At 46.7% G+C, this 25188-nt stretch overlaps 1 long non-coding RNA gene across 4 annotated transcripts; it reads right to left on the bottom strand.

Annotated features, from left to right (window-relative positions):
- Nucleotides 1-5651: 5651 nt before the first annotated feature.
- On the bottom strand, nt 5652-25059 carry LOC108639889. 4 transcript variants are annotated; one of them, XR_001920798.1, is made up of 5 exons: nt 23796-25059; nt 8886-8951; nt 8596-8797; nt 7425-7716; nt 5652-6216 (listed from the first exon to the last, which is right to left on the bottom strand). It is a non-coding gene; the product is annotated as an uncharacterized LOC108639889 (long non-coding RNA). The 4 variants fall into 4 exon arrangements; XR_001920795.2 differs by lacking the exon at nt 23796-25059 and adding an exon at nt 9874-15604; XR_001920797.1 differs by lacking the exon at nt 23796-25059 and adding an exon at nt 9696-9866.
- Between the last annotated feature and the right edge of the window lie 129 nt (nt 25060-25188).

Here is a 25188-nt window from a genome sequence, read left to right as displayed (position 1 = left end):
CCCAGAGGAGCAGGTCTGCCGAGGGCTCACGTGTGAAGGATCCGAGCGGTGTCTGCCCTGATGCTGCTCCACAGATGGTTTGCATTTTTCTGAATCACTGATTCCCATTCTGTGTCAGGGATCTGTCTGGGCAGAAAGACCTCAGGGGGAACAACTGAAAGGCAAAAAAAAAAAAAAAGCCCAAAAGCCAGTTCTGCTCTGAGTAAAGTGGGAGTCCTGAACCAGCTCTGCACCACTGCACTGCCTTCCTCACCCTCCTCTTCCTCAGGCACCACCCTCCAAAGAGGCTGAGGGTGCATCCAGCTCCATTCAGTAATGCTGATCCGGGTCCTCTCACTCACCTCCAGCAATTCCAGATCCTGAGCAGTGCCTGCCTGCCTGTCTGCCCATCACCAGGGCTCAGGCTGCAACTTTTCCAACCCCCTGCAAGGGGGAGTTTGGGATTCACCCCCTCTACTCCCCCTGAGCTGTGGTACACCCTGACATTTGCTGCTGGGTGTGGGGTTGATCATTTGGCAAGGACCTGACCCGCATGTGTTCCTGCCATGACTGGACTGAGGCTTAGAGGTGACCTGGGATGCTGGCCAGGGACACTTTGAACCCCAGGGAGTCCATGAGAAGCCTCACTGGGAACATTTGAAATTTATCCTTCACCTGGCTTCCTGAGCCATTCCTGGGAGACAGATTTCTCCTTCAGTAGGGGCTGAACAACTGGGAGGCTCAGAGGTCACTGGTTCCCCAGTCCAAGGTTCATCTCCTCCTTAGAGGAGCTTGGGTAGCATGTGGGATCTCCCAAGAGGCTCATCAGCATCCCACATCCAAAAAGAGGGCAGAAGACCATGTTGTAGGGAGTGAGTCTGCATGGAGGCCAGCAGGGCTCAGGAGACCCTGCCCAGCCCATTCCCAGTCCAATGGCACTGGAGGCAGGCCATGAGCTGGAGCTGAGAAAGTCTTTCCTGCCTGTTCCTTGTGGTGTCTCCTGCTGGGGCCAAGGGTGGTGCCAGTTTTGTGCCAGCACGTTGGCAGTGAGGTTTGGTGGCCTTAAGACTGACACAAATGTCCTGGGATGGGCAGTGGTGGTGGCCAGATGTTCCCACAGGTAGTCCCACATCTGATGGCCATGTGCCCGTAGCTGGTTTGGGGGGTGGACTGGGTAATCCCTCCCACTTCCCAAAAAGCCATGGCTGGGCTGCTTTTCCAGCCAGGGGCTGCACAGTCTATGCCAGGGATCCTTGTGTCTTAGCACTTGGATAGGGACATCATGGCCCTGGGAGGCTGGGACACCAGCAGAACTCAGGATCATTCACTCACTGAGAGACTTCCCAGTGCTGCTCCTTTCCAAGTGCTTTGCTATTGCCCAAATCTTGGTGCTCCAGAAGCTCCTTTAGGTTCATGAACTTTTGGCCCTGGGTAAAACCAGGGATTTTTAAAATCTAAAGGTCATTTCTAGGTCACTGAATAATTACTTGCTATTGCTGTACCCACTGTCACTAATTCCATCACAGAAAAGTAGCAGCTTGCTGAGAAATCCTCAAGCTGCAGGCTGAACACCAACTGAGGGAAATTCACCACAGAAAATGCAAGATTAGGGGCATTAGTGCCCCTAACTGGGAGGAGAAGCAGGGCCAGAGGACAGCAAAGCTGGGCACAGGAGTTCTCTACATCCCTGCTGCTCCCCGTGCTTGGACTCAGCTCATCCTGCACACGACGTTACTGTCAGTGTGCTCAGGCACAGGGTTGGGCTGAACAGGCCCCTGCGGCCCCTTTGTGCTGCATCTCCACCACAGGTCTGGGCTGTGGGGTTTTGGGTGCACAGGAGGAGATGTGATGGGGAGAGCCCTGGGCTGGGAGGTCCCTGGATGCTCCTGGATGTCAGATCTAACACTGTGCAGCCCCAGGCTCAGCCACTTCTGCCAGGCACTGCCAGGACTCAGCCCAAACACAGCCCCTCCCAAAGAGCAGTGGGGGCTCATCTGACCCCAGCACTCCCTGCTTCACCCTCCATGAAACCCTCAAGCTCCCTTCCTGCTGGTCAAGGCAATGTGTTGATCTTTGGGGACATCTGCTGTGAGACAGGGCAAACCCTCACGGGGCACGGGGAACCACCAGCCAGAGGGAATGCTGTTGCTATTAACAGAATCATGGAATGGTTTGGGTTGGATGGAACCTTAAAGGTCACCCAGTTCCACTCCCCTGCCATGGGCAGAGACACTTTCCACTAGAACAGGTTGCTCCAAGCCCCTTCCAAGCAGGCCTGGAACACTTCCAGGGATGGGGCAGCCACAGCTTCTCTATTCCTACTAGAGGGGATTTTTGTCAAAGAGTGACATGATCTTCCAGCTGCACAGGATTATCTCGGGATGGATTCACTGATGGGCAGAGTGGTGGGGGCAGATCTGACCTCCCTCACTCAGAAGAGCTTCGAGGACCCCCTAAGAGCAGGCACTGCCAGTGCCCACTCACGGAGTGCTCCCGAGCTCGTGGGAGCCCAGCAGCCACACCAGGCCACCGCCTGCCCTCGTGCCTGTCGGGAGGCCATCCCACCCCTCTGCCAGTGCAGCCTGCAGAGCGTGGCAAGGTGCTTTTCCATGACCATTCCTGGCAGGGACACTGTGGGTTCGTTCCCATGGCCAAGGTGAACAGCCTCAGCTGGGAATCCTTGCGGGATGTGAGCTGTGGTGGAGGACACAGCCATCATCACTGTCTGTCTCACCCAGCAGGGCAGGGAGAGGCACTGCAGGCATCTTCTGCTTCTGATTTTAGTACAGCTCAGTCCTTCTGGTAAATCCTCTGGCTGTGACAGATGCAGGCTGGCCCAGGGAGACACTTCTGAGAGGGAGAGCAAAAGGAGGTGCAGGAAAGCCTGTTGTAGGGACAGCAGGGCTAAGATGGGCTTTGCTGTTCAAACCCAGTCCCTTCCTTTTCCCCTCTGTGTTTACTGGTCTCCCGGGGCACCCTTGTCGGGGTCAAGCTCTTGTGGGCATCCCCTGGCACTGAGTGCCCAGTGTAAGTGCTAACAGGGCTTGGCTGCACTGCCCCGTGGACACAGATCCCTCAGCAGTCTCTGCCTGACAAGGATCTGCCCCTGAATGCCTCAGCCAAGCTCCAGAGCAGCTGGAGACATCTGTGTCCCAGACTGCCTGGGGGGTGCAGAGCAATGGCTCCCCAAGAGTCACACTGCCATCCTCCTTGCCTGGCAGCAGAAATCACCCTCTGACCTTGCCATGGCTTTTGAGTCCCAGGCCAACATGAATGCTGGGTAAGTTATAAAATAATTAAAAAAACCCAAACATATAAAATGCAGCAGGAGACCAGCCTCTCCCAGCCCTCCTGTGGGTGGGTACAACAAATGATCAGGCTGGTTTCCCACTTGAACCACTATTTGATGTTACCATCAGTATTTTTGTTCCCTTTTAAGCTCCTCTCTTTGTCCACTTCCCATATTTTAGACTTGGAGAAACAAATCTGGGGTGAAATAAATCAAGTATTGCCTTCACAGCTCCCATGCTCTGCTGAGCTGAAAGGGAAGCTCTTAGGAGATGGATCAAGTTCATGCCTATGCCTCCTCATTGCAATTAAGCATTCCTGCAAATCCAGAGCAGTCTCTATTCCCAACACCTGCATGGCAGGACTGGGCAGTTACAGCTGGCTTTCGAGTCCCCTCTCCATGTGAGCAGCAGTGGTGGTGGCAGCAAAAGTACCTGCTCTGGTTTCCCAGGTCAGGAATGCCACCCTGGGGCATTTCCTTTTATCTTGAATAACCTACTTTAGCCAATTCCCAGAAAAGCCATCAGGTCCTCTGCAATGCCAAGCAAGCCAGCGTGGAAGGAATTGCTTTGGTTGGGAGCCATCGTGTGAGGCAAGGCCAGCTCAGGATGCTCCATATCTGATTACTGGAGCATCCCTTACAAACAAACATGGGCAATTACTAAAAACACAAGCTTGTGACCAGCGTTTTTGCCCAATGTCTCAGTTTGGTTTTTGTTTTAAGCATTTAAACGAGGAGAGGAGACACCAGAGGCAGCGGGATCAAAGCTGTGGGTCACTGCCATGTGCTATAGAGGGGGTGGGAAATTAAGCTAAAGTATTTTCTTCCAGAATAAGGGCCATGCATGCATTGGCAAGGTGCAGAGCAGCTGTTTCCAGCATCTTCTGAAGCACCAACCATCAGCCAGGGCTGGTGGGTATCAACTTGGAGAAGCATCTGGCCCAGATAGGTTTCCTGATGTTACTCAGACAAATGGAGCCATTTTACCCTTGTGCTCAATTTCCCCCAAACCAGAAAGCAAATTTCTAGGAATGCACTGCTCATGAACATGGGCCAGCTCACACAGGAGAAAGAGATGTGTGTAAATATGCTGTGCAGAGGAATGAGTGAGAGCTGAATGATTTCCAGCGGAACAGTTTGTGGTGTGATGGGCGAGCTCCTGGGGTGGGAGGCTCGGGGAGACCTGGGGCTGTGCCACAAGGCCCAGGGATGGACATCTCGGACCTGTCCAAACCATCAAGGGTTTGGAGGAGCGGGAAAGGGGAGTGGGAGGCCGGAGGGCTCGCTGTCCATGTGTGCGGAGCAGGGTCTGGGCTCGCCCCTCCCCAGCCGGCGGAGCGAGGGCGGGGCGGGACGGGAATCCTGCCCTGAACATGAAGCGTGAAATCCGCGTCCGACAAAAATTTCTGCTAGTGCATAACGCAAGCCTTGGATGGGTTTGCAGCCAGGGCTCTGGCGCTGGGAGCACCGAATTAAGCATGGGGTGACTCAGCGCGTGTGCGAGCCAGGCTGGGAACGGGGAGTGCGGGGACAGGTGCATTATTGATAGTTTCGTTTTCCCCAGTCCCGAACGCCCGACAGGCAAAGCTGCGTGTGCGGCGCTTGGAGGGGGACACGGTGTGGCCAGACAAGGCATTTGCAACGCCTGCCTGCTCTTCCTGCTGCTCCTGGTACAGGGATTTCTGCATCCAGCCTCTCGCTCCCGCCGCTCTCCAGCCGCAGCCCCTCCACCCTGGGCATTCCCTACCCCAGCCTCCAGCCCTGGAGCACCAGGGAGCTCTGGGGGCTGCACAGCTCTCACCTCAGAGAGCAGCTCCTGGGGCTTGGAAGGGCTGGAAGCCCCCGAATTTGCCTTTGGCCTTGCTGATGATCCAAAGGCCTAATCTGCTTTAGCCTCCCTGGATCAGGGCCTTGAGCAGGGGAGCGGGGACGGGAGCACAGGGTGTTCCTGGAGCCTTGGAACAGCAGAAAGCAGGACTGAGCCCTGCTGGAACTGAGCTCAGGAACTCGTTACCTTGCAGGATGATGTTTTACTTCTATCCCAATGCTTTCTGCTAAAACAATTCCTCTCTCTCCATGCACCAGGGCTCAGCCTGGAAAGAACCACAGGTGAGCAGCAGGGCTTGGGGCTCAGAGCATCCTGCTCCACCTCAGCTGTTTGGGATGCGAAGGGGCAGCCTCATGGAAGGGGTTGGAAAACATGAGCTAGCACTCCTGTCAGGCTCTGCCTCTTCCTCAGAACCTAACTGGAACCACAAGGATGCAGTGAAAAAAAAAACAACAACAAACCTGCTTTGGAAGATTTTAAAGAACAGCACGAACTAAAAAAGCAGCTGCCGAAATGAATTTCCATTATTAAAAATCAGCACTGATGAGAGCCATCTTAGATCAAATAATTTATTTAGTAATTCCATGTAAACACTTCAGATTTACTAGCAAATACAATGCTTGCTGTTCTTTTAAATAGATCATTCAAAAAATAAGAATCTATTATTAATGGCAGGTTGACTAGAGATCTCCATACTACTGTACAATAAGGAATTGGTTCTCTAATGGATTTAACATCTCGATTTTTTTCTCGTTCTGCGTTTGCTTTACACAAAGCCCAAAGGACACAGGTTTGAACTGCTCCCTGACGATGCCACTGCGGGCCCGGGGTGTTTTTGGGGAAGGTCCGCTGGCAACTCCTCCCATCCTGGCATTGGTGTGAGCTGATGTGAGGGTGGGATGGCAGAGCTCGCGTGAACACTGTTCACAAACACGCCTTTTCGGTCAGAAAACAGACAGGGAACGGTGGAGAACTTCTCTTTGGGATGTATAAAAGCAACGAACTCCATCGTTGGTTTTTACTTATCAACACAGCAGTACACATACACGTATCCACAGTCTGGAAAAGCATCCTATGAGCTGGAGAAAGCAGTGGTTCTGAGCCTTGGTACACCAGTGCACTAAAACCAAAAGAATGATACCTTCTTACATAGTCAAATGAAAAATAAATATCTTTATTTTCTGCCTACTTTATTTCAGTTTTCAAATAAATTTTTTTTTTAAATAAATCTGTACAAAGTATACTGTTACAGTATATATTCGTAAGTGAACTGAAATGCCTAAGTGTAACAACACTACAGGAAAGCAGTATAGATTGGCACATCTCTAATCAAGATTAACTTTTACACTCCAAAAAAAAAATACCAACGCCTGTGAAAACCCTCGAGATATTTTTGGTATTTTTAGGCAAGTTGCGTTGCAAACACATGACAGACCAATTCTCCCCTGCCTTGGAAAGCAAATCACTTCTCATGGTTCTCAGAGAACATCTTTATGATGCTAAAGGGACACCATCAGGAGAAAAGAGAGAGAGAGACTTAAAATTTTAAAAAAAGCAAAAACTTTGGTCAAAACCTGTCAGGTTTTAGTCTTTGTGCAGTTTTGCCCACGTGCCCGAGCTCCAGCGGCGGCCGGTGCCGGGAAGGGCGGGATTGCGGGAACACCCGGACTGCGGAGACCCCTCGGAGCGGCCGGAGCTCCACCCCTGCCCAGGGATGAAGGATGCGGCATTCCCAGCGGCGGGAATGCTCCGGCCGGGGACCCAGAGCCTCAGGAGAGGAGCTGTTCCCCTTGTGAGCCAAAAGGAATTAACACACACGCACTGGGGCTGCGTTTTGCTTCTCCCCCCCAAAAAAAAACCCCACCCACAACAACCCAAGAATCTAAAATTGATCTGACAGTGTCCCTTTGCTCAAAATAAAGACTTCCGTGCCATAGAGAGCAGGTACTGAAGTGAACTTGTTCACAGGGTGGAAGAGCCAAGTACATCTCAAAATTCAAGTTTTCAAATCCAACTGCAGTTTTTAGGTTCACGAGCTCTCAAAACCTCCCAATATTTCATGAAATAATTCCCAACTGGGAACTGGGGATAAATATTACAGATTAAGACCGAGAGTTTTCTCTGTTAATCTTTCCAATGATATATTCACTCGATGTTTACATGCTGAAAGTTAATCTTACATTAGAATGTAACTGGCTGCAACATAAACCTATAAATAAATCAACTACCATAGATTAAACTCTGTTAAATATTTCTAAGTTAATAAAATATTGACAGTATTATAAAATTACAGTATTTACAATAAGAAAAATCTAGACTAATATATACCTTTAACAGATCTCTTCTCCAATTTGGGATTGCAACGGAATTATGAATATATGAACAATTTATTAGAAAGTTGCATTGCAATTATCATGTTTTCCATTAGAGCTAGAGAGGGTGAGCTATCACTGCCTTTGGAAAAAAACAAAAAGTGACTTCTGATGGTGGGGTGTAGCTTTTGAGTACCAAACTGGTAACAGGAGTCCTCCGCAAGACGTCTGAAGATAAGGTAGGACCAGCCTCAACTGCTCAGATTAAGGTTGTATTACAGAACTGCCAGCAATCAGAACCACCCAGGCTGCAAAAGGGGAGGAAAGGTAGTTTTCAGCTCAAAGTGCACAGCTGGAAGGGCTCCCCTCATTCTGGACTCCAACTAAGGCTGCAGGAGCTTCAGGAACGGCACAACCCTCAGCTTGGGCTTCACGAGGAGGAAACGAGCCACGGTGCTCCTTAAAGGGACATGGTTGGGCTGCAGCTATGCCAAAAACACCCCTGACAACCACACACTATAAAACCTGGATGTTTGAGACCCTCTTTGACTTGCTTTTTTGGGAGGTTACCTTTTTGTGGGGTCAGGGATGGGTTTGGTGGTGTTTTTTTTTTTGGGTTTTTTTTTTTTGTTTGTTTGTTTTGTTTTGTTTTTTTTTCATTTTGTTTGCCTGGGAGAAAAAAAATTGGCTGGGACCATGCAGTCAATTCATTTTCTATCCCTCACCAGCTTCTCTGTTTCTGGTGTATTAGCAAAATGCTGCTGTGTTGGGGTGGCAAACACTTGTGGGGAAAGAAGCTTCAATACTCACTCCCAAGTCTATTTGTCTTGGGATAAACCAAAAGTGATTCCCACCCTCACAAATCACCAGCTGCTTTTGGGGTCCCAGACACCCAGCAATGTCCTTTTAAGGATCAGAACTTTCACCTGCCCTTTCTCCCAGCCTTGGAGGAAGAGTTTACAATGAGTTAAGGAAGGGCCATGGTCACATCCTTTCCCTCCTCCCCGTGTCACGTTTTCTTTCCAGAAAAAAAAAAGGGGGGGGGGAAATAATTTCCAAACTCCTTTCCCGCCCTTCCCTCCCCCAGTCCTGCTCACTGTAAACCAGAAATGGTAGTTTTCAGTGTATATTTTGGGATCAAATTATTTTCTCAGCCCCAAGCCTGAAGATGCTTGTGAGAGACCTACCCGCAGGCTTCGGAGAGGAGGAGCAATTTGGGCATTTGCAGGGGTTTCTACCACTTCCCGTGGTGGGCAGGAGGGAACACCTCTGTCCTTAAAAGCAGGATTTAAAATGGTAAAAGAATAATTTGTAAACTCGGGTCTACGTTACCAACAGAAGGCTCTAGGTCCTGCGGGCTCCAGTTCCCAGAGATGCAGAGCAGGAAAACTAGAAAGAGAACTCGGTACCTTTCAATCACCTGCTGGGTTGTACTGGGGGAGGAGTGGGGAACGAGAGAGACAAAATGCCAACTGACCTTATAAACAAAGGTATGTTTAGGGCTTCTGGTTTCAGGAATAAACCGATATTTACTGGTAAAAGTCTGCCAAAAAACAAAAACAGAAACACAGGATTACTGGTAAATATTGGTTTATATGGAGAAGTTCTTTTTTTTAAAAAAAAATAAAAAATAAAAAAAATAAAAAAAGATGTCATCGTGCTCCTGATCTCCACGTGCTCCCAGGCAGGAGCCCAGAACCGCCCCATGGCATCCCTGGCACCCGGACACCTCAAACCAGAAGCCTTGTGTTGAGAGGAAAGTCCTGTTTCTTTCCTTTACTCCCCTTAAACTACGTGTTTCTGGATTCCCCCCTCCCTCCTCCGCCAGGCTGGTCCTACGGGGGTTTGGTTCAGGAGATGGGAAGTCTTCTTCCAAAAGCACTTGGAAGTGAATTTGTACATAATATGGTATCTCAGCACTAAGGCTGCTGGGGCCTGAGCCTGCACTGCTCCCTGAGATACCATAAAATATACAAGACTGAGTGTATATTTTAAATAAAGCATTTTCTTGTAAGTGGCATAAACCCATTCATTTTATTTACATGCTTATTTATTTCCAAAAATAGAGTTGGTCCACATTGGACAAGAGAAATCAAGAAGCCATACAGTAGAAGAGTTAAAAGTCCAACATTTAACCAAAGTACAATGAAATTCCAGAAGTCTGTGGCTGACTTGAACCACAGAAACATACACATGAGCCACACAGACATTTGTACATAGAGCATTATATTACCAATAATATTTGCAAACATGAGGTCAAGATGGCTAAAAACCCAGCAGGACTGACCCGAGGGTCCTGGCTGAATAGAAGCGGGTGCTGAGGGGCCGTCGCTGCTGTGGGGAAACACAACTCTCCAGAGATTTTGTTTCACTTTTGGCTTTTTCTTTAACTGAGAAAGTCCTAATTTTTCTGCCCTGGGGATCCAAATTGAGGACATGGTGAAAGCCAACCCCATGGAGCTCACCAGCTTGGTGCCGGGGGCTTGGACCTGCGGAACCCCGGCTGTGCCGGGGCTGAGCCCCGCCGGGAGGGCAGACCCCTGCCCTCTGCTACTTGGCCTGAAAGATCACCTGGAAAAGAAAAAGTCGGGATTTATACCCTTGTGGTGTGCTGAGGGGTGTCTGAAAAAGGCCTGGATAGGGTTTTGTCTTGAAAACAAGGATTTCCCTCCCTTGCCGTGGGCAGTTTTTTGGCATTAGTTATTCCAGTCCTGTCTACCTTTTCTGGAAGACCACAAATATCCTAGAGGATGTTGCACTGGACAGATGAGAGAATAACTGTTTTACATTTAAAAAAAAAAAAAAAGGTTGGAGAATGGACAGCAGAAGAAAAAAAAAAAACCAAATGGAAAAGATGCCTTATCTCTGCCCAGTTTGTCTGGGTATTTCCATGGACCTCACCATGATAATATCTCAGCGTCTCCAAAGAATGGAAAAATAGATTTAAATCTGTATTTTCTCCTGCAGAGAATCACAGCAAGTAAAAGGGGGAAGACAGTTGTAGCACTCCTGGTATTTCTACAAACCGCCCGCTACACGGGGTAGAACCACAGGGAAAGGGTATAAATTAAGTTTTCCTTTTTCAAGTCATCTTTGACACTCACGATATTAAGCCTAGTCCAACGTGAATGCTAGTACAGAGCTAATGTACAGAATACCAACAGATAATTATCAGTACCTAACAGGATTTAAAGGCGAGTATACTCAGAACATTTAGGAGGAAACACTATCACCAAAACGCCAGAGCTCTGACAGCAGTTACACAAAGCAGCCGTGCAGGTCTCTACGAGGACGGAGCCTTTAGCACGAGTCACTATGATCATCTGAGCCTGTGACAACTTGATCTTCTGGTTTGTTTTCTAATCTCAGATGTGAAATAACGCTTTAAAACAGAGGTGGGCCCGACCCTGTGCAGTTGGGCACGTACAACACTCCCCACTGAAAACTCGAAGCCCAAATTCCTAAAGAGAGAGCACGAGAAATTGTTTTCTTACATCAAATAACTATCATGCAAGCAATACCACGACAGTTTTATATTGAGTACTTCAAAGTCAGCTGGTATAATTTAACTAGAAGTGAGCAATCTAAGGAATTTCTAGAGAGTAGGGACAAAGGTTGTGCCGGTGACAACCACCCGAGATGACCAGGGGGAACAGCACAGGGACACCGTGGGGGTCTAATGAGCTGTGGTACAGGCTCAGCTCAGCAGCCTCACAGACCTGGGATAGGCAGGATTCCTGTGGCAGGCTACACACCTTCACTTCATTTGCTCTGCTAACAGAGTGTGATATTCTTCAATTTTGCAGCTCACTTACAGCCTAGCAATACTGGTGGAGCATTAAAAATTGCTTCTTTCCCCCCCTTGCCTGCTGCCTCACATTTCCCAGGATCAGCCCCACTGCTGTGTGCTCACAGCACAGCCAGACATTATCGTGCTCTTCTTAATTTTCCAGCCATGGCCAGGCTGGAGTCACTTCTCCAATATAACCCAACCACTCTGCTCCATCAGCTGCCAGTTCTTGTCTTTAAACATGAACTCTGACCAAAAGCCTCGTGGTACCTGCAGTAAACCTGCTCCTGTTGCAAACTCCAACAACTTGTCAAAGCACTCACTCTCTAGTACCCTGATCTACTGGAGACAGGGAAGGTGGGAGAAGCCAGGGTATCTGTCATGGCTTCTAGACTTTCAAGAAGACTAAAATTAAGCCAGAGCAACAAAAGGTGGCTCTGGCTGAGACCAGCTACCTGTGGGTCCTCTGGGGTCTCTTGGGAAGGGAGGCAACACAGGTCTGCATGAGAACACACACCAACAACTCTCCTGCAAGGAAAAGACCTGGAAGATGCTGTCCAGGCCTCTCTCCCTGCTCCTTCCCTTTCTGCCCATCATCAAAACCAAAACCTTTTAGGATTTTTCTTGGTCAAAACAGAACTAAACAGAACATACCCACAACATCAGCTGCTGAGGCACGCTCTGGGATCTGGCAGACCTGCAAGTCCAGCTCAGGGCAGGAATTTGAACTGGGGGTGTTGCATTACAGGACAAATCCAGATCCCATGCTACCCAGTATTCTGGGCTTGTTTCTCCCCTTTGCCCAACCAGACATTGCAGCCTGGACCTAGTTGTGTCCACCAGAAAAGTTTAATGAAAATCAACCATACACCACCCAGCAACTCTGGGTTTAATGAAACCATGGAAGGAAACTCATTTGCTCAGAGGCTGAAGATGCAGACTTGGAGGCCTTTGATCACCTTCTCCAACCAGACTAGACAATTGATCAACATGAACTGCAACCAAAGAAGGACTCTGTGATATTTCTCTTTTCATTAAAAGCACATTTTTTAATGCCTTCTTGGAAGCACTTGATAAAAACCTTTTAAAACACTCAAATAAAGATCAGTTCATTCTTCACCTCCTGCTATTTGTCAATGTGTCCAAAGATTCTGGTAGATGGCCCAGAAAACAAGATTGATCACAGAATCAAAGAATGGTTTGGTTGGAAGGGACCCTCAAAGACCACCTGGTCCAACCCCTTTCTTTGCAGAAAGTGTGTTGCTTTCCACCTCTCACTCACTGAAGAGTTACAGCATTTCAGCTTCTCCTTCTCAAACCAGAGTTCAGGGGTGCTGATCTGTAATTCCCAGTGCCCCCATTAATACTTTAATTAAAAAAAAAAATAAGCCAACATTAGAATGTTATCTAGCCATGGAGAATACTAAGCTGTTTTTTAACAGCCCTATTTTTGCTAGAACCTTTGGTGTTTCATTCCCAAGCTCTTTTAAAACCTGTTGCTCTTCCACTTGAATTTCCTACTTTGCTCCAGCATCTCTACCTCAAACACTTGAGTTTCAGAGGGAGGCTCCTTATCTTTACTACCCAAAGGGACTGGGTGAGAGCAGGCCCTCAAACTTGCTCCTGAATGACATGGAGAAGTCACTTCAGCAGCACGAACTAGTGCAGGAAATGAACTGTGTCTTCAGTCCTGCACGCCCAGATTTTCTCCCCAGCCCTCTCTCTGATGTCCTTCAGACAGGATTCACTCCTCCAGGTCCCCTGCTCTGCAGAGCCCCTTCAAAACTGTTTTATTTCCAGATCATGGTTAGCTGCCCTACTCCATGGTTCTTTCAGTCTGTTCCTCAAGACCTGGACTTCTGTCCTTAGTCCCTTTCTTATAAATATTTTTAACAACTGTTTTACTTTGCTCCTTCATGACAGAGTTCTGTCTCACCCGGATGCCTGTAACCTTTCCAGGTATCTACAGGGCTGCCTTGACAAGTCTAAGGACATTATTTTCTGATTTTCTCCCCTGCAATATTTTGTAACACAAGTAATCTTTTAGTCCACCACCTTCTACTCCTGAGGATACTGAACCTATACTGTGGTCCCTGCTACTTAACAACTCAACAGTAATTGTATCTTGAACCAGTTCTTATGTCTTAGTCCTAAAGCAAGGCTTACTGTAGACCAGGCTGTTACAAGACATGATCCTTTAAGTAAATTGAGATGTTTGCTCACCAAAATGCTAGCCAGCTCCTTCCCAAACAATCTGTGATAGCATGGTCATAACGGAATTTACTTTTTCTTACAGGTTTATGAAGATGCATGAGCCTTAGTTTTCTTCCAAGCCCCATGAAATCCACAACTTCCTTCTTGTCTGGAATAGAAAACTTCCTAGTACCTCCATGTCATTAAAATATAGAATTTATATCCAACATACATGTGGCTGTTTGGCCGTCACTACTCCAATTTCCTCTCAGACTTTACAGCAAATTTTAGATGTAGTGTTCTTCCCTTATGGCCCAGCACACCTGCTCAGTACAGTGTGATGGCAGGTAATGCAGTATCTTATTGATTTTCATCACCCCCACCATGTTTCAATCAGACCAGCCGTGCCAAGATGTTTTTTTTCCCCACCAAGCAGTCTACAACAACTATTTTTGTCTCGTGTTTCCACACAGACGTGCCCATCCCTTAGTCCAGCCCACAGCCTGGCAGCTGGTTGTCCCTCCTGTGCACACAACTCTGCCCTCAACCTCCAGGTACCCCACACAGAACAGCCCCGACAGCCTCAGCCTCCCACCAGCGCTGTGTTCAGTCCATCCTCCCAAACCCCTGCCCACTTCCCATGCCACCAGTCAAGGGACACCTTGGCTGAAGTGAAAACCAGCACATGCTGTGAAGCTGTGGCTCTTCACTTCACCTGCTCGTCACATCCTTTTCCCAGGCACACCCTAGGACTTCAGGAAGAGGTACCGCCATGTCCAAAATTCTATCTTCTTCCCAGGTTCCCAAATTTAGCTTCCCAGGTAACTCAGCTTCAGGAACGACAGCCCCAGGCTTGCCCCAAGTACTCTGACACCTTCCAGGACCTACTTGTCCACTCAAGAGGCAAATGAGCAGATGGATCTCCTCCTCATCAGGAGCCCGTATGTCCCACCACCAAATCCTCTGCCATTCAAACCTCCCACAGCTGCTTGCCCAGCTTCTGGAGGCATCTCCAGAACACAAACCAACTCCTCAACCAAGCCCTTAGTTATAAATCGCCCCTTTAATCCCGTCCAGTTCCAAGTCTCCACAAATACAAGGCAAGGCAGCCAGTGCCATGCTGGGAATGGACCCTGACCATCTGCAGAGGATTTGATGCCATCTCTTCCCCACCAGCTCAGCAGTTCTGGCCTCAGGATGCTTTCTGGAGCCTGGAGTGCCTCCACTTGTTGCTCTGTGTAGTATTTTATCAGCAGATAATCACTGGTAAAGCGTGTCCTCTCTGCACCCTTGTGTGCAGTTCCTAGTGCAGTTAAGCCAATGTATTTCAATTCCCATAATTAAGCAAAGAATTTTGCTTTATGACCATATAAAGTCCAACCTTTAAACTAAAAATAGACTGACCGTTAACGGAGTCTTTTTTTTAATTACTTTAAACCACCAATTAGAGACTTTCATTGGACAAGATAAGTTACATACGGCCTTGGAAAAGCCTGCCAGGACTCATTTTCCAGGACTTTTATTGACAGGTGCAGCTCAGAAGCCAATTTTTTTTTTTTTTTAAAGATGGAATGAGCCTCTGAACACAGCAGACCTATCCACAAACCAAACTGTTTGCATGCATGAAAGCAGAGATGACTTTTGCATGAATTTGCAGTGCTTAGTTCAGAGTTATTAATGAGAGAAAATAATTCAAAGCCTCTAGTCCCTACTTTGCTCAGACCTGCCTGGTTGCCCTTCAGCAGCCCCTGGCAACGGTGATCCTACTGTCATTTATTATTTAAATAAAACAATCTTTTTAATAAAAAGAAATTCTGACCCCATTTAAACTCTGTACCTGACCAGACACTGGCTTCTTTCCTTCACCTCTGGTGCTGCTCACACATTATTCTTAAGCTGACCTGCCCACACAGCTCCTGATAAGCCAATGCTACGTTGCCAGCTCTCCTCAGCATCACTCGAGTGGGAGGTTTAAATACCAGATTTCACAAAATCCTTTCTCCATGATTCCTAGCCCTGGCATTTCTTGAAATACTGACAGATCAGCTCACCCAAAAGTGAAACAGGTGGACCTGCTTCTGCTGGACTGACACAGAGAGAGGAGCTGGTCCCTGAAACCCCAGTGCTCACCTCTCGACCCTCACATTAGTTCTGAGGAGCCTGGATGGGCTGAGGCTGATGTGCCAGTGCAGACTCACCCCCAGCTGCTGGTCTCAGCTCCTCTGCCCATATGGAATGCCCGAGCAAAAGGCAAGCGCAGGCAGGTCCCAAATCTCAGGAGACTGCGGGCAACAAAGCCATCAGCCTGCACTGCACTGCTGAGCAACTGGGATGGAGCACAGAGAAATAAAACATATTCCCCAGGGAGACACTAGAGCAAGCCCAGCCCAGGGGAGAGAGACACCCTTAAATGGCAGTGCTGCTCCCCAATGTCCTAACAGACAGGTCCTGCCCAATGCACAACCACTGTCCTGCCTTTCTACCCAGAGTGAGAGCAAAACCTGCCAAATCTCTAATATCCCGGCTGGAGGGCACTGCAGACACGATGGGCAGCCAGTGGTTTGGGCCCGAGTTGCACATCCAAGACATTCACCAGCAATGGAAAAACCACCCCTGCTCATTTACTGACCCTCAGCTCCCAGCAACAGGAACTACCCAGGCACGTATGACACAGATCCTCCTCTCAGCACAGTGGTGCCACAGAGGAGCTCAAACCATGCCCGTGGGGGTCACCCCACAGCAGAGCCCCTGTGCCACTGCTGGGCCCTGCATTGGTCCAGGGGGATGATGGTGATGTCTGAGAGCCCAGGCTTGGCTCCCAGACCTTCCTGCAAGAATGACAGTGCCACCTCTGCACTCTGAGGTGCATCAGTGACACGTGATCTCTTGCACCAAGATGTTCACTCACTGGGGCTGTTGCACAGTCTCTGCACCATGTCCAGTATCAAATCCAAACCCACTGGGGTCAACATGGTCACAGGGCTTCAGATGCAACGTGCAAGCCACCTTTACAAGCAACTCTCTATAGAAATCAACATCATGCCTGGGATGACATTTCAGCATAAGGAGGTTTTTCCCAGGAAAGCTGTCTAAGTCTCTCCAAGACATGCACTTGCCATCCCCATGGCACACAGAGGACAGGTCCCACAACAGCCATCTCCCTCCAAGGTCTTGCTAGCCATCCTTTCTCGCTGCAGAAGTAAATCCACACCTCTCACCTCTCAGATCTCTGACAGAAAGAATGAAGCTTTTTTTTTCTTGGCCTCCTGCATATTTCAAGATAGTGTTTCAAGAAAAAAATGCTTCAGCACCACAGCCCAGGAGGCTCAGCACAAACTCCCACAGCTGGTGTTGCAGCCAGTCCTCTTTACACTTCACTTACGTGGCCTAAGACTCAGAAAGGGCTAAGATGTTTGTTTTTGCAAAGCTAACATCAGGATGAACAGCAATCCAAACGATGACCAGCAAAGCCAAGGAATCATCTGAGTTAAGACAGAATTCCCTGCTGGGGAGATCCAGCAAATTCCCACTCAAACCAAGCGCTCTCCCAGCTGATGGCTGATGCAGAAAGGATCATGTCATGAACCTAAGGCTCAAGACAAGGCGCAGAAGTGGCCAGGCCATCCACCCAGGCAGTCTCCTGTTTTACCTGGGGCCATGTCTTCAGAGCCGTCAGCACAGCCAGAGCAAAGCAGTCCCTGCTCAGGACTGGACAGTCACATCTGTGTTTTGGATATTTTAATCTCTAGCTTGGTCTGATGAATTTACACCCCCTGGTAGATCTTCTCTTTTGTCTCAGTTAAACCCAAACCAGATCAGGTCCTGTGCTCCACGACAAACCCAAGCTGCGTCACACAGGAACAGAACTTCGCTGCAGAACCACCCGCCCTACATGGGCTGCAGAGCTACTGCAGACACTGCCACGGCCCTGGGGACATCCAGCAGAGAGTCCTGGTCACCCAAAATGAGACAACACCCCCACACAGGCAAAATCTACAGGGCTCCATCTTGGCTGGCCACGGTGCCATCCAGAGCAAAAGGCTCCTGACCAGGTCCCCTCTCCAGGAGAAGGAGCATCAGCAGTATCGATCTGCAGAGGGACAGTGAAACATTGTTTGGGGATATCCAGCCATTCACTCTGTCTTGTTTTAATCAGTCAACATTCAAAAGACAGATAGCGGGGCCAGAAATCCTATATCTTTATCTTTTCTCACTTAATCTCCAGCTGATGTTTTTCTGTGAAAGCATGTCTCATTCCTCGCTGTGTGACTTCTACTCTCTCTCTTCTGTGATATTTTGCCTCAAACAGGCTACAGAGCTGGTTACTACTTTTACAGAGACAGGAGTGGCATGCTCCAACTTTCCCAAAACACACAACCACTCATCTGGCTTCAGACACAGAACTGCAGAGGTGGGACCAGCAGAGCTACCCCAGCTACCCCGTGATCCCCTGGGACCAGCTGCCTGACACCCCTCAGCTCCCTGTGGCAAAGGCTCTGCCAGAGGCTCTGCCATTGGGATCTATGGCTTCTCCCAGTGCCACCCCCACCCCCAGCACCCGTGCAGATGCTGAGGCACTCAAACAGCAGCACAGGTGCACCTTGGCCATCCACCTCTGCCAGCCCCAACCTTCCTGCCTTGCTCCAAAAGCCTTTTCCCACCCTCCATACAGACAACTCCTCATCTGCTGTGACTGCTGGGAGCTTCCCCCCTCGGACAAAGTCTATCCACCTCTCTTGGTGGCTGCCCTGAGTCTGCTGGCTCAGGAAATGCCTTTGCTAATGACAAAGCAACACACCTGCCCAAAGCAGACCCACTCATCCTTTCCCTTCCAATGCACTCCTCCAGCAGCAACTTCTACACCATCCAAATTGCAGTAAAATATCCAGAATGCCTTTGGAGCTGTAATGCTCTGAACCCCTAAAAATGGATTATTTGGCCTTTACTCCTCTCAGTTATCTGCAGCTGCTCTGCACTAACAACACGCAACACACCACCAGTAAAGCCTTGTGGCCCACTTGTATTTCACAAGGAGCAGGTTGCATTTTGGACTCCTGTGTGAGCTGCCCTTCCCCCAGACTGCAGTGCTGCTAAAACTCAGTCTCGTCAGGAACTGAAATGCTTTGGAAAGATAAAAAGTGAAAAAGAAGGATAGGCAGGCTAAGAGGAACTCCCAGAGCAGACCTGGGACCATCTGGCACGAGCGGTGCGGGAGGAGGGAAGCAGCCTATCTGATGGGAGCAGAGCAGGCAGCCCAACTCCAGCAGCAGAGCTTCCAGAGCTGCCACATGAGAGGAGCATCCTTGAGAGGAGCATCCTTCCTGAACCATCGGCCTGTCACCCTCAGCTATCCCAACACAAAGAGATTCCACTTCACAAAAAAAAAAAAAAAAAAGCCATGAACTTCAGGCCCAACAATTAGGCTCTGGGTAAAACAGGCTTTTAACAAAGGTTATAATTTTGGAAGTCCATTTAAATTAACCTTAACTAGCTTTAAACTCTATATACGTATCTCCTTGCCACGCTCACAACCCACGCACATTTCGCGGTGCCAACGAGCTAAATCATGTGCAAGCGAGCAGAGTAAAAGGAACCACAGGCTTGAAAAAAGCTCTGGGCTGAAACTCTCTTTCATTGTTGCAAGCAGCACAGGAGATGGCAACAGCAGAAGGAATCGGGAATAAAAATGGAACTTCGCTTGTTTACCTCGTCGGTTTTGTCAAAACATTGTGACAACACTCTGCGTGCAGCCCTCTCTGTTCTGCCACCAAAAATTAAGAGCCCTTCACCTGTCTTCATGCATTACAGGAGAAAGCCAAGAAGAGTAAAACTTTTACGGAGAGAAATGAGTGTGCAAAAAGTACAAAACCCAGCACGAGAACTTCAAACTACGCTGGGCTCCCCTTCCAGACAGTCCAACCACCACCACGCACAGCGACCCTCCAGCTACACAAGCTGAGTTAACAAGGAGCAGGCGGCCTACGAAGGAGGGGAGGAAGAAAATAAAAGGGAAGTTTGGGTAAGCCCAGCAAAAAGGAAAGGAAAAAAAAAAGTTAAAAAAAAAAAGAAAGAAAACGAAATATGTAAATCGGGATTTCAAAAGTCCTTGACAGTGTGATTTTAACAGAGAAACTCCCAGCGCTCCAGGCAGAGCCCTTCCTCTCCAAAAGCCATTCAATCCAGTAAGAAGCAGCAGGTTTCTGAAGGAGCAAATTGCACAGCTGTGGAAGAATTTGCCTTCCCTGCCTTCTTTCCAACTCACCTAAGAGAAACTCGCTTTCTACCCGTCGGATTAGCAAGACTGAGGAAATTGGTTGGTTCTAGTTACACTTTGAGTTTTTGTGTTTGAAGAGAGCCCCCTGAAATGTAAACCTGTTTTAGCATTCTTGTACATTAATGTCATTGTTCTCCCTGCTGGCTCCCACAACTTCTGTCACAGACAAGTCAATCAGATTTGGTATATGCCCAGGGGACGGGGAAGGGGAGGGCTGGGTTTAAAGCAAACAAGCAACCAAAAAATAATTATGTCAGTGCTCTGCAAGGTGTTGGATCCAAACTCGGTGGATCTGCTGAAGTCTTCGATCCAAAACACTTGGCAATTTTACTTTAAAAAAGAAAAAAAAACCAAACAACAAAAAAACCCCCCAAAAAAGTATGACCTGTTGAACTTAGAGAAAAGCAAGTGGCAGACCTTTGAGGAAGGGAGACAACATGTGCGGGTGCAAAAACGTCACGTGCCGTGGTTCACCGCCTCAGAAGAAATCAGAGTTTTGCTTTGCTTGGTTTTGCTTTTTTCTGAAGTGCCAGCGAAAGGCGCTTCCCAAAGGGGGGGGGGCTTTACAGAGTTTACGGGTGCCAAGGTGGAAGCATGAAGTGCAGACATGCCAAAAACGTCAGGTTTGCATAAACCCTTCTGGAAAAAGTGCACCGTGGTTTGTTTTTTTTTTTTTTTTAAGGAAAAATGCATATCTACCAAATCTCCACTGACCAGGGGCCACTTGCCCACGCAAAGTCGCATCAATTGGCAGCATCAACGCTGACATTTTTTGCCTTCTCCTTCCACCCCCCTCCCCAATTTTTTTTTTTCCTTGGGAGACATTCAGCGCCACTGCATTAGAACGTACAAGAAATGAAAACAGTGAGTACGACTGATATAGATCCATTGACTTTTTATTACAAATGTACTTGATCACTTGGCTTCAAAAAAGTTTAAATCAACCCCTATTTTCTGTACGCCAGTACAAAGTAAAATCTATTTTACAAATTAAATACCTAAAAATTTGACAAAAATATTAAAGTTTGATGGAAAAAACAGTTATAAAAATCTTAAATCCCCTTTTAAGAAGATAAGAGATAACATTCCCTCCCAACCCCCACAGTCCTGTTATACAATATTAATAGTCATTTTTTTTAGAATAGGTAGGTATGTTATATCTTGCTGTTAGCATACAAGTCACTCTAATAGCTTTATCTGTATATACTCCAGTTAGTGCATGAATGTCATCTGATTGAATATAGTCAACTATCTTTAACTGATCCCTAATTTACATTTCATAGCTTGCATAGTTTGAAGGGACAAAGGTTACACTACAGCTAATCATAAAAAAAGGTGGTTACAGTGCTATTTTTAAAGGCAACAAAGTAATTGCTCCCAAAAAAAACCAAACCCAACCCAAACCAAACCAAAAAAAAAAAAGAAGTTTTCGGTCGGCTCTGAGCAGGGGTTAAATCCCCGGCAGCAGCTCTGCCTGGCTCTCAGGGTGGGCTCTGCATCCACCCACTGCCCGTCGGGCAGCCCCTCCGCGCTTCCCACATCCCGGGACAGGCTGGGAACCGCTCTCCCGGCAGCGCTACCCCCAGCACATTTCAACCCCTGCGCGGGATACGCACAAAAAAAGTGACACTGTCAAGTATTTATTTCCTTTTTTTTTTTTATTTGTTTGTTTTGTTTGTTTTTTTTTTTCAGTTAAATTTTCCAATTAAAAAAAAAAAGAAAGCGCTCCGCCGCGTCCCGGTTGCGCCCGGCGGGAAGCTCGGGGCGCTCCCGACATCCCGCGGCCGGGCTCCCGCATCGGCTCCGCGCATCCCGCCCGGGCCCAGCCTCGGAGGGGACCCCCGGAGGGGTCGGGCCACAGTCCCCCCGGCTCCCGGGAAGCCTCGGGACCGCAAAGAAGAGGCAGGAATCAACAGCGGCTCGCGCTGTTTCTTTTTATTTTCTTTCTTTCTTTCTTTCTTTCTTTCTTTTTTAATTTAAATTCTCAAAGGCAGAGCAATTTAACTTTTTTTTTTTCTCTCTTTTAACAAAAAAAAAAAAAATAGAATTTGGATTCGGAGGACGTTTCTCCGTTACCATTAAACCACTTAAAAGGTGGTTGTTTCAATGGTAAATTACTTGACAGTGTCCCTTTAACTTAAAAATAAAATAATGTCAGTATTGCAATGAATTTCAAGTTTTCTTGCACGTAGTCATTATAAAGTAGCTTTTATCATGCTCTTGGACCTATTCTACAAGACATTTAAAAGCATATCATCAAGGAAAATATAAGGCATACTTCTCAGGAATTAGGTATCTTGGCACATTTGAGCATACTGTCTTTTTTTAAAACAACACATATGGTCAAATATACCTTTCTTCTTCTAACATTAAACAGGGTTTTCTGTACTTTGCTTTAAATACTGAGATATTAGAGCCTTGGTAAAGTACCGAGCACCGCCGGGAAAATAAAAATTAAAACAAAAAAAAGCAGAAACAAAAAAAAAAAGAAAATAAAAAATGAAAACTAAAACAACCAGGAGCAAAATCCCACGAATCTTTACAGTCATTTTAGTCTTTCGTTATCATTCATCAAGTCCTTGAACATACAGAACGTGCGTTAAAAGAAGGAAAAAAACCAAACCAAACCAAAAAAAAAAAAAACAACAAACCAAAAACCCAACGAAACACGCAGAAGAAACTCCAAAAAAATAATAAAAAAAAAACAAAACCGAGACAAAAAACTGACCACAAGTTCTCGGACACTGTTCACAGAACCGCCCGCGGGCTGTCCCAGGCTGTACTGGTTTGACTGGAACCGCGCGGCCCGTGCGCTCCTCGGGTCAGCCGGATCCTGGGCAGGATCCGGGCGGCGCGGGCGAGGAAGAACCTCGGGAGCAGCCTGCCTCGCTTAGCGGTGCTCCCGGAGCCGGGAGGGACGGACGGACACTCCGCCGGGCTCGCCTCGCCTGCCGCTACTTATTGCCGGGAACGCGCCGTGGAACTACGGGGCGGCGGAGCGCGTCCGTCGGCAGCGCGACAACTTTGGGGAGGGCAGTGAACAGCGGGACCGAGACAATCAATCAAGTAGCAAAAAAAAAACCAAAGCAATTAAATTCCTAACTACGTCTAGCAGCATGGAGAGTGCAGTCCCGACACATCACAGTTGAAGTACAATAATCGCTGGAACTGCCCCATCCAGAGCCTCCGAATCAGAAGCAGGTTATCAGACACATGTTTACATGCAATTGAGAACCATTTCAAATGTCACATTACGCACTCCGAAAAAAGCTTATTTCACTACTGGGAAATAGGAAAAGTGCACATTAAAGCAATTTTAAACATTTCCAGTGATTGTTTAAAAAAGAAACAGAAACACCTCGCTACCAGCGTCTCGTGTTTAACTTTCTGTGAACACTAACAGCAAACTTCTTTCAAGGGCAATAATGCATGGTACAATGGAAACAGCTTGTTTTGACACTTACAGTACATCTCAAAAAAAAACAAAAAACAAAACAAAACAAGAAGAAAAAGGGAATTATAATTTCAACTGGGAATAAAATGACAGCAGGAAATCAAATTCTTTTAAAACAAGCTTTTTTTTGTTGTTGTTTTCTCCCCACCCTTCCGAAACTCCATCCTTGCCCCTCGGTACAGAAGCGCCGGCAGCTCCTGCTTGCACAGGAGCAGCTCAGCTCTACCTGGCCCCTAACTCTGCCAAGACCATTCAGCAAAACGATTGCATCCAAAAAAAACTTCCGAGTGGAACAAGATCCTAGTTTCTCTGAAATGCTCTCCTACTGAATTCCAGCCAAGAAAAGAAAAGAAAAGAAAAAAAACAAACAAAAAAATAATAAAACTTTTGTTTTCACTGTTTAAGGCATCTTCTTTTTTTTTTATAACATTTTCTCTTCACTCGCAATGATGATAGTCATGCAGCAGTTTAATGATAAAAATATATTAATATTTTACTATACAGCAGCAAGAAGTTAGTCAATTAAAAGCACACACCAACTTTCTTTTTTTTTTTTTAAAGAAAAAAAAAACAAAACAAAACCAAAACATAACCGGAAAACAACAAAGACAACCTGTAAAAGTCTATTATTATTCTTATTATATTATTACAAACAATTTCAATTTGGAGAACACACCTGGACACATTAGTGTTCTGACAAATCTGCGTCTCCCTAGCCTAGGCTTGGAGCAGAGCTGGGACGGGGAGGGCAGGGCACGGCCAGGTATGTAGCCAGTAATAACTAGCACCACAGCTACATGGAAATCCGTTACGGACACACACCGGCTTGGCTTTCACTGTCCAACCAAACTCCGACCCCCATGGCTCAGTGGGATCACACTGCACTGGTTCCTAACAGGCCTAGGGAAGTTTAACAGGGATCAAAGCATCGCTCCGGACCTCTCCCGAGTTCAGGATAGTGCTAGTGCCAGTGGCCACACGGAAAGACTCGCTACCTGCTGTCCGAAAAAAAAACAACAAAACAGGTGCACTGGAAACCGCTGCACGTCAGGTTAAAGTACTTTTAAGTACACAGAATAAAAAAAATATATTATGAACAATACAAGTACATCTCATATACACAATAATGACAATACGCCTACTCAGTTGTAAACCAAACAGGTGCAGAAAAAAAATATTACGGGAGGAAATTCTTTTACTTTTCGTTTTTTTCTCTTTCTCTCTCTCTCTCTTTTTTTTTCTTTTCCTCTTTTCTTTTTTTTTTTTTTTTTACTATTTGAATAACTTTGGTTCAAACGTAAAAATCACAAGTTAGCAAATTTCATTTAAATGCCTTTTTTAATAATTTTTCTTCATGTTCACAGAAGTTTCACTGACCATTTTTATATGTTTAAGGTCCAGATGCAATGCATATTGTATAAAAGAGAGCACTTATTGTTTACCTTGCATGAATTAAACCTACGTACCTTTTAACTCTACAAACTTCTGCATAACATTTAGACAAAGCTCAGACACACAGCATGCCTAGCCCTCATATATATATACACATCTCTAATCACAGGTATATAGGGTGTCAAATATACTATAGTAACCTCCATGTAAGGTTCGAAATTTGGTAACAAAATGAGAAGAAAAAACTAAAAATATTATTTTACGTGTTCTAAAATATCTCTTTTCTTTTTTTTTTTTTGTGCTAAAGTCAAATGTTAGCTCAACATGAAAAGGACTTTTTTTTTTTTATATAATTCAGCAATATTATAATCTTGACCATTTTTGCAAACACTTTTAATAATAATAGCTTAAACGTGTACAAAAGTTCTCGGTTAATTAGGGAAATAAACACTCAGTTCTTTATATTTTTAATCAAGTAGGAAACACAGTTCATATATAATGTTATTACTTTTTTTTTTTTGACTCTCTTTTTTTTTTTGTGTTTTGCTTTTTTGGTTTTTTTTTTTTCGCTTTTTTTTTTGTTTGTTTGTTTGTTTTCGTTTTGTTTGTTTGTTTGTTTTTTTTTGTTTGGAATTTTTGAATTTTTTCTTTTTTTTTGTTTTTTTTTTTTAGCAGCT

The sequence above is a fragment of the Manacus vitellinus genome, unplaced genomic scaffold (assembly GCF_001715985.3).
Source record: "Manacus vitellinus isolate BGI_N305 unplaced genomic scaffold, ASM171598v3 scaffold_25_pilon, whole genome shotgun sequence".
Classification (NCBI taxonomy): domain Eukaryota; kingdom Metazoa; phylum Chordata; class Aves; order Passeriformes; family Pipridae; genus Manacus; species Manacus vitellinus.
The sequence above is the reverse complement of the archived record's forward strand: the minus strand, read 5'-3'. Positions and strand labels throughout refer to the sequence as shown.